This window comes from Triticum aestivum, chromosome 2D (genome assembly GCF_018294505.1).
Source record: "Triticum aestivum cultivar Chinese Spring chromosome 2D, IWGSC CS RefSeq v2.1, whole genome shotgun sequence".
Classification (NCBI taxonomy): Eukaryota; Viridiplantae; Streptophyta; class Magnoliopsida; order Poales; family Poaceae; genus Triticum; species Triticum aestivum.
Window position 1 is genome coordinate 31052465 of NC_057799.1, and position 10544 is coordinate 31063008.

Consider the following 10544-nt stretch of genomic DNA (forward strand, 5'->3'; position numbering starts at 1 on the left):
AATCTCATAGATGCATATACGGTTGAAAAACATCCCAAAGAAGCCGAGGCCAACTTGCTACAATCGTTGGTACTAAATCAAAACAAAGATATAATACTCTTTCCTTACAACTTCAAGTGAGTGTTACTGTCTTGTGCATATTCGGTTTCCCTTATTAGTCCAGGTTATGGTAATGTAATTGATGACTTATGCATGCATGCGCAGCTTCCACTATATTCTCCTAGAGATTAAGCTTGAGCCGGGAGTAGTAACCGTCTTTGACTCGAGACGAAAAGATCCCCAGGACTATGCGAACATGACTCAAATGCTCCAGAAGTAAGTTAAATCGATCATTATCCACCATATCAGCAACTTTGTTCATTTCCTGATATCAAGTAATTGTTTTCTTTGTCTGGCAGGGTTTGGAGAAAATTCACCTCAAAGCCCCGGGACTGCCGAACAAGCTGCAATTTAGACACCCGAAAGTAAGTACTATAGTAGCATGTTCCGCGCATCTCCTAGTGATTCAAGCGCTAATTTGATCAATACCATTTAGCATGCTTGCTTATCAGTTTGATTGACCTCTATTTCTTGTAAAGTGGTTGTGGCAGCAACCCGGGAATAATTACTGTGGATACTACGTTTGCGAGTCCATCCGCTACCATACCTGTGAGCGGGGCTACACTGAAGAACAATATGAAGTGCGTAAGCAATAATATTCATAATTTTATTTTATTACCATCATTTGTGTTGAGTTTCATTTATTCATATATATATGTATTGACCCCCTTCTTCAAATTAGATTTTTCGGAAGCGGGATGAACTCCTAGCAGAAGATCGTATGCGAGGAATTCAAGAGGAATTGGCGGCATTCTTCCTTGACCACGTGATCGCTGAAAACGGAGAATACTATGTGGACCCTGTGTTCCTACAATATAATTAGGAGATTGTATATATTGTAAGAGATAATTATTGTATATATGTAGCCGGTAGTGTCGGATAGATATACGAGAACTTGTTGTTCGACCAATATCTCGGAGAAGGAGAGGTGGTCGATATCACTTCTCTCTGTATGCATATGTTCATGACGATCTTCTGTTTCCTTCATTTGATTACTAGCTAGCGTGTCTACTCCTCTCCATACATATATAGTACGTAGCGTCGACCAAGCACGGAGATAAGAGAGGACACTTCTCTCTATTAATTAGCTAGCTAACACAATATATGAAACACCTAAATTAACCCCCCAAAACCCCTAAACCACCCCCTTTCAAAAAAAACAAAAACCTCAGCTCCTGCCAGGTGCTGACGCGTGGATGCCTATTGGTCCCGGTTGGTGGCACCAACCGGGACCAAAGGCCCTCCTGCCTGGGCTCCCCGCACTGGCCACGTGGACGGCCTTTAGTCCCGGTTCGTGTAAGAACCGGGACTAAAGGGCTAGGCCATTAGTAACGACCCTTTAGTCCCGGTTCCAGAACCGGGACTAAAGGCCCTTATGAACCGGGGTAAAAGCCCCTTTTCCTACTAGTGGGATATGATATGAATTTTTTTTCAGCAGAGAACATCATTTGGTTTGTCACACAAACCCACAAGTAGAAATTGCAGCCTTAAAGTTTCTAGAATCAACTGTTAACTGTGTATGCTTATGGTCATACTCCTGTATCATACACGTACATAAGTTCAGGCCATATATATATAAAGTTCTATTAACTTTCTAGCCTTTATTCAGTAATGAAATCTTGAAGTTTGGATTACTTGTAACAGCATGTTCAAACAACTGAAATCTTGCTGTAGCATACACATACAAGTTCAGGTCATACATGTAAACTATGGCTTGGAACAACTTAACTAGTGCTAATAACAGTTTCATACTTCAGTTGCATGTGTTTGTTTTGAAGTTCAGAACAGACACATATTCAGAGTTCACAAATGTCTCACAACTTGTAGCATTCCCCAGTGGCAGTTGCTGCTTATAAACTACAGAGAACACTGATAATAAATCCCACTAAGCATATCAAAATTCAGATATATGATAAACTACAGAGATTTTGCAATTTCTGAAGAGTTGTTAAATATTACTTGCTATGATAACGTTCTCAGACTATTCATAATCCTCGATTGTTATTAGAGTTCGTGTATTCCCTACGACAACAAAAAGGGCGTAAATTAAGGCAGCCACTGATTCGAACAGTGAGCATCAGGTACTCTATTTCAGCAGTCTATTTTATCATATGTAGTTTAAACTCGTTGTGTTTAGTCTAGCAGATCCTTTTTCCATGGAGTCTACCAGATTTAGTATTGACCTTTTGTTCTATCTTTGTATACATGGCAGTAGTCATCAAGGAAATTTTAGACAATTGTACAACCCGACAGAGGAAAGGATTTCATAATACTGATTTTATCATTTCCTTTGCACCCACTCTTATTCGACCATGCTTTCCTGCACATCACATAAAATTAAGTGTACTTAGGATTGATTTAGTGCGGTTGCAATAGTTCTGCACCTGGTATATCATGCAGTAGCCAGCTCTATTTTTCTTTCTATTCAATGCAATTGATGATTTAGTTTAGTTCGTCATTAGGGCACTATAATCAATGTTTAGTAGCAATAAATTTAGTGATTGTCCCATGTAAACTTGATTTTGTGGCTGCAGGTTTATTGTCTGTCTTGGGTGGTCATTGTAGCAGTAGTGTTTGTACTGGACAACCTTCAGCCACCGTTGTTTACTTCCAGCTCGCCGGCCAGCCACCAAGGTCTACCTCCTGTCTCGTTGGATCGCCGGACAGCCGCTGCTGTCTTCCTCGCACCTCGCCGGACAGCACGGTCATCAAACTCTTTCTTACCGGGCAGCCACCGCCGTCTACCTCTGCCTCATAGTTAATTGTGTGCTAGCAATTCCTCCGGAGAACTTGTTAGGTTATTCTAACTCTACCATGTATCCATGATCTTGTTTTCTGAATATGTAATCTTTTTAGTGATTTTCATTTTCATTTTATTTTTCATGGCGCTTCCATGATTTATTTCTGGTATATATTTTCGAAGATTTTTATTTGCTTTTCCCTAATGGCCTTCGTGTGAGAGCAGACTACTAGCGGGTTGGGAGTTGCACTGAAGAAGTTTATGCCAAAAAGAACTAAAACTAGACGCAAATTAAAATTCAGGAGCATTTTCGGTCAAAAATTGTTGAAAAAAATAAGTTCCGTAAAAGTTCTCAAAAATTCACACTACCCTCTATTCAATCTGGGAAAGGTTTTAGAAGTTTTGTCGAATAAAAAAGGACAGAAGCAAAATTCGAATTCAGCACCCTTTTGGCTCAAAATTTGCCCAGAAAACAAGATTTCAGATTTGAAGTTTTCTCGAACATGAAAAAAACTAAAAGAAAAATTCAAATCCAGGAGCATTCTTTGGCTCAAATGCAGAAAAAATCAGAAAAATAAAAGTTCCAAAAATAATTCCACGAGTACCAATTTAGGAGATATTAGTTAAACTTCACTATAGATCTTAGCATTGTAACAACATGTTCCATGCAAAAAATAACCAATAATGTTGATCAGGTTCAGGTGCACGTTAGCTCCATGCTGGTTGTGAGTCTGGACGGGTCGTAGTGGTACTTGTGGACCAAGATGACTCGTGGTGGTAGTTATGGGTTGGAAACTTGGAATGGCATGTGGTGGTAGTTGTGTGTGAGGATCCGGATGACCCGTTGTGGTATTTGTGGATCCACACGTCCTAAAGTGGTAGTTGTCGGTCCGTATGCCCCCGGTGGTAGTTCTATGTTGGTAGTATATGTAAGGGTAGTCGAGAGTCTGTATGACCCATAGTGGTAGTACTGATTCTGACGCCCCATGGTGCTAGTTGTGGACCAGATTCCCCATATTAGTAGTTGTGGGTTTGGACGGCCCATAGTGCTAGTAGTAGGATTGGATGACTCATGGTGCTAATTGTGTATGGCCCATTTGTGCTAGTCGTGGTCTGGATGACCCGTAGCGGTAGTTGTTAGTCTGGATGACCCATGGTGCCAGCCATGGTTCGGACGACTCGTAGTGGTAGTTGTGTGTCGGGACTACCTGTAGTTTAGTAGAAGAAACACACACCCCGTAGTGATAGTTGTGTATCAGGACGGTCTTTAATGGTAGTTGCAGGTTCAGATTGCCACACACGACCCGTAGTGATAGTTGTGTATCAGGGCGGTCTTTAATGGTAGTTGCTGGTTCAGATTACCCATAGTGGTAGTTTTTGGGTTCAAATGAACCATGGTGCTAGTAGTGGCATTACACGGCCCATATGATAATTATGGGATTGGACGACGCATAGTGCTAGTTGTGGGATCAGACGAACCTAGTGCTAGTTATGGGACCTGACAACCAATCATGATGCTTATAGATCAAGATCACCAATAGTGCTAAGTTCTGGTTTCGGGTGACCCATAGTGCTAGTTGGGTGCCAAACGACTAATAGTGTTAGTTGTGAGTCCAAATGACCCATAGTGCTAGTTGTGGGTTTGGACGACCCATGATATTATTTGCGTTATCGGACACTATCGATCTTATTCGTTCGGGCACACTACTTTTGATATTAATTGCCCAAAATCACAAGTATTGGTCTTAGACGTCGGGCCCACAAGTATTGGTCTTAGTCATTCGGGTTTACTACTGACGGCCCTACTCGTTCGGGCTCTCTACTCCAATCTTAGTCGTTCGAGACGAGAAGTATCGATCTTAGTCATTCAGGTCCACAAGTATCGATTTTAATCGTCTGGGCTCACAAGTACCAATCTTAGTCGTTTTCATCCACAAGCATCGATCTTAATTGTCCAGACCCACAAGTATCTATCTTACTCGTTCGGGCTGTTACTATCGATATTAGTCATCCCAACCCATAATTATCGGTCGTACCTGTTCGGGCTCACTAGTATCGCTCTTAATTGTTCAGACCACAAATACTAATGTTTGTTGTTGGTGTCCTCCGATCCACAATTCTCGCCACCACCAGATCAGAGCTCCTCCGATCCACCCGCCCCCTTCTCATCGGCGGGATCCCGGTTGTCGCCTCACGCACGACCCTCTCCTCCGCGGCCCAGTCCGCTCGAACACCGCCACCCTCCTCACTGGCGAGATCAAAGCCGCCAGCCTCACCCGCGGGATCGGAGCCGCCGGCCACTGCCGACCTCGCCCGAAGGATCGGATGCCACTACTCTTCTACACCGACCCATCACCGGCCACCGGTGGTCCATCACCTGCTTCTCCTGACTGAAAAATCCTTGCGGTGTTTCGAAGAAGCTGTGGGTGGAAATTCCGGAACCGCTGCGCCGACGGTGGTGTGATGCCGGCGATGGTTCCGCTGGCAATTCAGTATGCGAGGATATCACTGCCAACTCGAGGTGTGTTCACAGGATGATTCATATCATGCTTGAAAATGCGCAATCCTGCCTACTAAATCTGGATAACCATGAGCTGATTATTCCAAATGAATGCTAATTTTGACCCTACTGGCCTTACGATTGGTTCCAAATTTATTTGTGAGGCTGTATGCCAAGGGTATTAGATCATAGAATTTGCTATTTCTATGATTTGTATCCTGCCTCTCCACTGTAACTTGTGTTATTTTACTCCTTGGTTTTACAGCAAAAAATAGAATATATATCAATCTTGTAAAGGATGATTGGGATGCTTTTCAGGGAAATGATTTGGTGAAATATTGATTGCGAGGGTTTGGAACCAAGTGACTACAAAACAATTGGAGCAAAGGTCAAGGTTCTCACCCCCCCCCCCCCCCAATATCCGTTATGTTACCGTGTACTCCCTCCATTCCTAAATATAAGTCTTTTTAGAGATTCCAATATAGACCTAAATTATGTGGTTCTCTATATGTATGATCTTGTTCCTTGTGTTCTTCTGTCATTTGACAATGAGCAGATATTAATCTACAGAGGCAGTGAATGGAACTCTAGATACTCAGCTTTCGACTCTCACTCGAAAAGTTCAAAAGAATAATCTAGCAGTGTCATCTGCTTTGAGTAGCTCAGGTATCATCTTTAATGTTCAGAATGATCCATACACAAGGCAGCAGTAGGAAACAGATATGCTTACATCAATACCATAGTGCAATTTTTTATTTAAAAAACTGTTCAATTTCAGGATGGGTGGTTAGAAGAGATGGAAGGGAAGGCGCAAGAACATGATAAGAAGGATGTTGCACAACAAGAGAAGATAAAGGAGCTCCAGATTGCTGTAGATAAGATTATCAGTTTTTACTGGTGGCTGTTAGAAGCTGTAGACAGGATGATGCATTTTTATTAGATTCAAGTGAGATTATTCAGATTAGCATGAAAAGTGCAAAGGATCGTGCAAAGCTTGGTTATCATTTGATTATTTCACTATATATTTTGTTCAGTCTCGATGTAAGCATCAGGCCTTAACAGGAAATTTAATTTGATTTACTTGGCCATGAGCAACGAACACAAATATTACAGAAGATCACCAAATGAATGAGAACTTGACAACATAGAACGAATCAAGAGAAGTATACATACAAAAGTGGCTCCTACCTTGAGAGAAGTCGTCACAAACAGATCGCGGACAAAAGTTTGTAGATAGAAAGCTCATATTTAGTACCCCTCCGTTCACAAATAGAATCTAGAAACATCTTATAAACGGATGGAGCAGACAGAAATATAAGTTCAAAACATCTTATAAACGGATGGAGCAGACATAAATAAGTTAGAAACATCTTATAAACGGATGGAGCAGACACAAATATAAGTTAGAAACATCTTATAATTGTGAACTGATGGATCAGAGGGAGTAGTACACAAGACTTGACACAATCTGAAATGAAATAAAGATACATTCAAAAAATTAAATCTGAAAATCTCCAGTATGCCCCCTACAAACCCGTGACCTCCATCTTGAGGAGGGGCTTGTGCCATCAACCATACCATTCCAGAAAGTGAAGCTGTGACAACGTGTGGTGCTGTGATCCTCTAGCTAGTTTTACTATAACAAAGTTCTGCTTACTAACTAGATCAGCAATGTACAAACATATGCTAAACTTGCCATTGACAAAATAGGTTGTGCATGCTTCTTCTGTTCTATACTAAAGTTGATTGCCATATTTTTCAAGGATGATTATGGCTGAGGCATGGTAATGCACTTGTAGCAACGCGTTCAAAGCGGGCAAGAAATTCATATAAAGCAGGCATTGTTCCAAATTGAGCCAATTCTAGTTTTCGAAGATATACTATACATAATTACTGTCCATTTTATACGGCGCCATACACTGCCTAAATAATCAGAACTATGTGTGAGGCGTGGGTCATGCACGTCTTGAGCTCCCCATTCACCTTCTCCTCGTCCCACATGAACCCCTGGATGTTCTGCACCCACTCGAAGTAGCTCACCATCACTCCGCCGGAGTTGGCCAGGATGTCCGGTAGGATCAGCACGCCCTTCTTTGCCAGAATCTGCAGTGCGAACATGTACACTTCTCTACTGTCAGTCAATGTGTAAAATGTGTCAACAAATGCAGCTTAGTTTTGTGCCAAAATGTTGGTGTTCTTGCCTCTTCGGCCTCGGGGTCTGTTGGGTGGTTAGCAGCCTCGATGATGTACTTTGCTTTGATGGCATCAACATTGTCCCTAGGAGAAGAAGAAAATCGAAAGGACTATTTATTAACAAAAATGTTTTCAGATACAGAAAAAATAACAGCCAGGAGGATACTCTAACTGAGCTTCAGAGCATTAATCTGATAGAAGATAGGATGAAGTGAGCTGGGACGAGGAAGAAGAAGATTACTTGTTTATGACTCCTCCCAGAGCTGCCGGGATGAGCACGTCGCACTCTTCCGTGAGCAGCGAGGTCGGGTCGACGGCGTCGCCTTTTGTCGGAGCCCTTGATCCCGCGGTTCTCTGTCGAGTGCTTCATCAGCTTGGCTATGTCAATGCCATTGGAGTTCTTGACAGCCCCTGTGACATCTCTGATGAAGACCACCTTGCCACCAGCTTCAGTGATCAATTGGGCAGCCCAAGAGCCAACATTGCCAAATACCTGAAAAAGGCAAGAAGACAATAATTGCTCATCTGTGCAAATATAGGTGAAGAAACATAGTTCTGGCCTTGCTCCACAATGTATGGCGCCATTCTACACGACAATGATTACTAGCATTGTGTAGGCATGCTTGTATATATTTGGCAGAATATATTACTTGTGGGTGCTCATTGTTTGCTCCTTTCCCCTTTAATTTCAGCGCGTGAGGTGGGAGATTAGAAAGATACTGACAGATCAGGCACAGAACTTTGGAATTGCCATTGATGGTGTCTCCATTGTAAGCCTAAGCTTTGACAAGATGCTTGTCTCTACATTATAAATGGAGAACACCTTAGCTTTGTGTGAAAACTAAAGAGATTGGCAAAATTTTCTCTGGAATTTTAAATGCGCAAAAGACAAAAGAAAAAGCAAATAATCTTAGTGAGTTCAGATAAAACAGAGAATTACCTTAAGAAGAGTTCAATTGCAATATCTTGAGATTACACTAAAATTTAAAGCTGGATGGTCAGTCTAGTCGCAGAACAACAACCATCTTTTGGCAATTGAAACATCTGCTTACAGATTTTAAGTTTTAGGAAGCAGCCATGGATTTCACCTGGAAAAGAACATTGAAGAGAAAAAACAACGTCCTACAACTGCTCCATCGGACACTAATGTGCAGAATAAAGGGATATGTTGTATGTTCTTCCCTCCGTCTCAACAATTTCTTATATTCCTGTTCTCCAAATCATTCCTCATATTCCTGTGCAGCTTGATCTCGCCTGAAATGGTAGATTTCAAGTGTTCTATTGCCACCTTGATGACTGCCGAGGCGAGCATGCCCCTGAGTGCCTGTTGACATGGCTAGTGCCTGTCAAGTTGGGCTGTGTGCTGAATAGTAGATTCGTCATTGAAGCACCGGCCCTTATCAATCTAACAAAGCATTGGAAGCAAAAAAAATCGAATCAGCAACTGCAGAATCAGTCATGACCTGTTTTACATAATACAGATATCACAGACTTGCAAAATCTTAGACAAAAGCGAGTTGCCCACCTGCTCCATTAAGCATAATGAAGCAACATTCAGAATTTAGTTACGTGGCCACTGTGGAAAGCTCATGTGCTTTGTCAGATACTTTTACAGTTTCCAACTACTAACCAGAACTGAAGAGCAATGGAAGCCGTGAACTTACAAGGAATAAGGTAGAGTAAGACTGTAAGAGATATGGACCTGTAGACAGTGCTGCGCCGGGCTCTCCACAGATCCGGCCTGGATTACGCCAGCAGCAGCGTGATCCGGCAAGGTCAAGTGCCTCTTGGACGCCCATCGGTCCACCATCGCGCGCTGCATGACGAGGCGGCGACCTCCTCGATCTTCACGGGGCCACCAGTGCCTTTTGTCTCCACCTCCTTCGTGACGCCACGGCCCAACCGGCGCATGGTGCTTTTCCTCTTCCTTTGGACGGCTACACCGCTGTGCGCTCGATCTAGCTCTTGACGGCGAGGAACCACGGCTGCATCAGACGTCGGTCCTCGAGCCCATGGGACCCCTCCGCCGCCGCCACGGGTCATCGGCTCCGCCTCCTCGCCCCATCGGCCATCATCGCCGACCCCCTTTGCCGCCGCCACCGCCGGGGTCATCGGCTCCTCCTCCACGCCACAGCGGCCATCCTCGCCGACCCCCTCTGCCGCTGCCAACGCCACCGCCGGGGTCACCGGCGGCTCCGCCCTATCCTACCCTGCTGCTTCGAACAGATAGGGCTCGAACAAGTTTTCTACGGGAAGAGTGGAGGAGCGACCCAGATTTTTTTTTAGAATGAGGAGCGACCCAGATGTGTCGGGTCACACGAGGGTGCGAACAGGGTTTGGCCTTGACTAAAATTGGACGGAAATACCCTTTTAGAAAATGACTAGCCCCAGCTTAGTTTTGTAGTTGTCCCGTCACTATTTGTAATTTTAGTCTCGTAACTCCTCGTAACTCTAGTTTCTCCACCGTTTGATCGCAGTGGATGGACGGCTCGTAAAATTGCCAATCACTGTAACAGTTGTAATAGTAAGAGCATATTGGCGTTATATCACTAACCAATGTGTACTAGCGTCTAGTAAAATCACCACAAATATATTTTTTTGACCCGCCATCAGCTACTAATGTGGGATAGCAGTGCCCTTGGGTCGTTGCTCATTTGCCGAACATGAGACTGAGACCATATATGGTTCAATTAGTATGTTAATTTCTATCTTCAACACAATACAAACATATGCTCTTTGATTTTGGAATTTATCTCATGCATATGTAATATGCTCGTCTGCCAATCAGTTGGGCATAGATGTTATATGACTGTTCTAGCTATATGACTGCCCTTCTGCATGACAAAGTTTGTTAAGTTCAAGGTTATATGACCGACATGCACATATAGCTATAATATTTATCTTAGTACTACAAATACTAAACGCCTCTCATTTAGCCGTTATAGAGACATAAAGTATGAGACATTGGAGTATACCAAAAGATAGAATCTTTGAGGTTTTGGTTGCCTACTG

The 10544-nt window shown here is 43.0% G+C and overlaps 1 long non-coding RNA gene across 1 annotated transcript; it reads right to left on the reverse strand.

Moving 5' to 3' along the window:
- Window positions 1-7540: 7540 nt before the first annotated feature.
- LOC123051300 (uncharacterized) lies at window positions 7541-9812 on the reverse strand. The gene is made up of 4 exons (XR_006424001.1): window positions 9235-9812; window positions 8183-8937; window positions 7774-8025; window positions 7541-7616 (listed from the first exon to the last, which is right to left on the reverse strand). It is a non-coding gene; the product is annotated as an uncharacterized lncRNA (long non-coding RNA).
- Window positions 9813-10544: the final 732 nt, after the last annotated feature.